The sequence below is a fragment of the Phacochoerus africanus genome, chromosome 12 (assembly GCF_016906955.1).
Source record: "Phacochoerus africanus isolate WHEZ1 chromosome 12, ROS_Pafr_v1, whole genome shotgun sequence".
Classification (NCBI taxonomy): domain Eukaryota; kingdom Metazoa; phylum Chordata; class Mammalia; order Artiodactyla; family Suidae; genus Phacochoerus; species Phacochoerus africanus.
This window is the reverse complement of record NC_062555.1, coordinates 39,456,832-39,461,419: the sequence shown is the minus strand read 5'-3', so window position 1 is coordinate 39,461,419 and position 4,588 is coordinate 39,456,832. Positions and strand designations below refer to the sequence as shown.

Sequence of the window (4,588 nt, the reverse complement as noted above, 5' to 3'; positions counted from 1 at the left end):
AGGGGGAGGGAGTGGGATGGATTGGGTGTATGGGATTAGATGCAAACTATTGTATTGCATTTGGAGTAGATAAACAATGAGATCCTGCTGTATAGCACAGGGAACTAGATCCAATCACTTGTGATGAAACATGATGGAGGATAATGTGAGAAAAAGAATATGTGTCTATATATACATGTATGACTGGGTCATTTTGCTGTACAGTAGAAATTGACAGAACATTGTAAATCAACTATAATAAAAATAAAAAATAAAATAAGAATTAGCCTCAGTTATACAGGACTACAATCTTTGCTGACTGGAATTTACTTATTAACTTTTAGCACAGCTTCCAGTTCTCATTCTGTCTATTAATGGTGTCCCTTTCCTTGAGAGAAAAATGTTCACATGTACAAACTTAAAGCATTTCCCAGCACCAACCTCCACTTCACCTGCATCAGGTTTAGGCAAGGGCAGGATCCTCTCTGTTCTAGCAGAGCTCTGCCCCTGTTTTAGCTGGCATGCAAATATAGAGTGTGATCCATCATGTTTTATTTAATAGAGTCACTGAGAGAAAGGAAAAAGGAAATTGTTGTGAATTAAATGTCCTTGTCTCTTCAGGCAAGAAGATAAAAGTTCTGATTGATTGCCAAGACGGCTGGAAATGGAAGTACTAATGAAAAACAACGATTTTGTTATGTTTCTATTCTCTGGAGTGTTGCAAATGGCAAAGAAAATTTTATTTCAGAAACATATTGAGAGATTTTCTCCCTTTCCAGAATAAGCAAATTTGGTGAAATCAAGAAGCAGCACATGCAAAACCAAGGAGTAGGGCCAGAGACCTACATATATACCAGCCCTGGCCCAGCGAGTTTGCCTTGGTGGCCTCGGACAAGTCATTGACTGTCCTGGCCTCAAATTCCTTAATAGTTGATGGTTTGGTTCTGTATGAGATCTCAAGTCTTTCCACTGCTGGTAATGCCATACAATTCTTTCTCCTTATAAATTAACCCAAGCAATGAGCCTTAAGTAGATGCCATTCTCTCTAGGATGCTGACCTACTCTGCCCTCTAGAATCTTGCATAAAATTATCAGCAGAGATTCCACCAAATCCTACCACTTCTCTCCAACAATGATATAAATAAATTATTCTTCCAGGAATTTTTATAGTCCCAAAAGAAAGCATAAGGTGTTAAAAGTTCACACATGAATTAAACTTGACAATTTACTAGAGTTAACTTAAACACGGTTAAATACATGAAATATGCAATATGGTTCCGGTCTTAGCTTCTACTTCCTCCTCACTTGAAAAATGGGGGAAATTCTTTTTTTTTTTCCCCACAATCTGCAGTATATGAAAGTTCAGCTGCCAGCCTATGCCTCAGCTACAACAACACCAGGTCCAAGCTGCATCTGTGACCTACATCATAACTTGCAGAAACACCAGCTCCTTAACCCATGGAGAAAGGCCAGGTTTGATCAAACCCACATCTTCAAGGACATTATGTCGGGTTCTTAACCCACCAAGCCAGAAGTCCAGAAATTCTCTGTTAAACATGGATAATGAGGATAACTCTTACAGATGGCCAAAAGGAAAAAAAAAAAACTAATTAGAGAATTGCCAATCAAAACTAAAATGAGGTATCACCTCACACCAGTCAGAATGGCAGTTAACAAAAAGTCTACAAATGACAGATTCTGGATAGGATGTGGAGAAAAGGGAGCCCTCCTACACTGTTGGTTGGAACATAAATTGGTGTAACCACTATGGAAAACAGTATGGAGGTTTCTCAAAAAATTACAAATAGAACTCCCAGATGATTCAGCAATCCCACTCCTGGGCATGTATCTGGAGAAAACCATAATTCAAAAAGAACATGCACACCAATGTTCACTATAGCATTATTTACAATAGCCAAGACATGGCAGCAAACTAAATGTCCCATTGACAGAGGAACAGATAAAGAACATGTGCTACATATACACAACGGAACACTACTCAGCCATAAAAAAGAAGAAAATGATGCCATTTGCAGCAACATAGGTGGACCTAGAGATTCTCATACTAAGTGAAGTAAGCCAGACAAAGACAAATATCATGTGATACCACTCATGTGCGGAATCATAAAAAATATATACGAATGAATTTATTTCCAAAAGAGAGACAAGAGAGACTCACAGACATAGAAAATAAATTTATGGTTACCAAAGGGGGAAGGGGGTGGGGAGGGATAAATTAGGAGGTTGGGATTAACAGATACACACTATAATCTATAAAATAGAAAGTCCAAAGTGGCAAGATGTCCCCCACTGAGAAGGACGATGGTGTTGAGACCAAGCCAGACCAGGAATGGGAAAAGCTTCTGGAAAGTTCTCTTGAGGATTTCTATAAGGCCAAACCCTCCCCAGCATCCCCTCCTACCACCTCAGCCCCTGAAGAGATCTCCAGAAGACACTGCCAAAGATGCCCTCTTCACCTCCCAAGAGAAGTTTTTCCAGGAACTATTCATTCATGAGCTGGCTTCCTAAGCCACTGCTGAGTTAAAAGGCAATGAAAGAGTTGACTGAGGAAGATCCCCACCTGGCAGAGCAGTTCCCAAATCTCTCAGAGGCTGCTGCAGGAATGGGCAGTGATGCGATGTCCCAACAAAACTTCACTTCTCACCTAAAGGATACATTAAGTGGACTAGCCAAGGACACCACTGATCTTGAGAACTCTGGCTTATCAGAAGAGAAGCTGACTATGGCCATGGAAGAGCTAGGCACGGATGAAGGGGATGGATATGCCCCATCATGTATCCCCATGCAGAGTATCAGGCAGAACCTACCATCTAAGGATGCACTGTACCCATCACTGAACGAGGTCACAAGAGAAGTATCTGGATTGGCTGCAGACTTACCGAGAATCTCTACCTTCAGAGCAGTTTGAAAAATATCTGGAAGAACATAGTGTCATGGACAAGATTTGTGAGCAGTTTGAGGCACAGACTCCCATAGACAGGCCACTCAGAAGGCTCATTTTAAGGTGGCGCTGGGTCATTGCAGCAGCCACAGGATGTGGGCCATCCTTCAAAAGAGCTGGCTGGGGAGATGCCTCCTGGCCTCAATTTCGACCTGGACGCCTTCAATCTATCAGGTTCACCAGGTGCCAGTGGTGTATGGTGTCTGATCCTATGAAATGCAACATGCTTTCCTTCCTGATTCCCAACCACAGGGAACATCTGGCATCAGCAGAAGCAGCAGGAGCTGAGGCAGGAGTGTCATCTACAGGAGTGGATTACCCACTGTCATCTTCATCCCACCCCAGACTGTGCCGTATGAGCCAAGGCTTTTTCTCTGTCTTTCTAGAGATAAGAATAAGGCCTGTCCTGCAGATAATTTCTATGAGTGCTTTACACTGTGGTTTCCACTGCTATCAAAGGGCCAGCTCCCACCAGAAGAAGGAAGGAATCCCTTTCCTTTTTTTTTTCTTTTTTTTTTTTTTTTTTTTTTGCTTTTTAGGACATATGGGAATTCCCAGGCTAGGGGTCAAATTGGAGCTTCAACTTCTGGCCTATGCCACAGCCACAGCAACACAGGATCAGAGCCATAGCTCATGGCAACACCGGATCCCTGACCCAGGGAGCAAATCCAAGGATCAAACCCACGTCCTCATGGATACTAGTCAGATTTGTTTCCACTGCGCCACAATGGGAACTCCCAGGAGGGCATCCCTTGTAAGGCAAACACCTTCTTCTCACTCCCAAAAGAATGTCACATAGGGCCACACTGATGTTCACTTTTGTACTCAGGGTCTTCTTGCCTTGCCTCTACTCCCTCTCTTGGGTCTGGGGAGCAGAGTCCTGAGTCTCTGTATTTTTACAGTTCTCCTAGGCAGGTACTTTGGGAATGAGTGCAAAGAAATTTAGCCTGGGCTGGGGCTACAGGTCTGTGACCACATCCTGATTCCCCTGTCTCCAGGTACAGAGTCCCCAACTCCCCATTCCAGGATGAGAACCCAAGGAGCTGCCCTGGTTCTTTCTACAATGCCATGTGATCTGGGTGAAGCCAGCCCTTGAACCTCCTTTACCACCAGCCCCTGCCTCTCCTTTCATCTTTCTATTTTAAATACCTCTTTATGCCAACTCTCCTCAGAGCCCAAGCTGTAAGAAAGAAGGACCTCCCCCTATTTCCCCTCATGTAGTCCCCCTACCATTCCCAATGTTCCCCTCTCTCTCCCTGGCAAACGTGTGTGATGATAGCGTCAGGTCTAGGAAATGAATGACTGTTCTTCCCCAGATACACTGCAACTTTCTTGAGACATCTGATTCTTTTAAATCCTGTCCCTTGATTCAGGGAGGTAGCTTAGGGAAAAGGAGTGGGGTGCAAACGGGGTCCTTTTTCCTGACTAATAAATATTCTGTATGAGGAAAATAAATAAATAAATAAATAAATTTTAAAAATAGATAACCAATAAAGACCTTCTGTATAGCACAGGGAACAATACCCAATATTTTGTAATAACCTATAAGGGAAGAGAATGTGAAGAAGATTTTATATTTATATATATATATATATTTAAATAGATATACACATATAACTGAATCACTGTGATGTACACCTGGAACTA

General features: G+C 42.5%; 1 pseudogene; it reads left to right on the top strand.

The window, feature by feature from the left end:
- Positions 1 to 2,279: 2,279 nt before the first annotated feature.
- LOC125112354 (peroxisomal biogenesis factor 19-like) lies at positions 2,280 to 3,156 on the top strand (annotated as a pseudogene).
- The last annotated feature ends 1,432 nt before the right edge of the window (positions 3,157 to 4,588 follow it).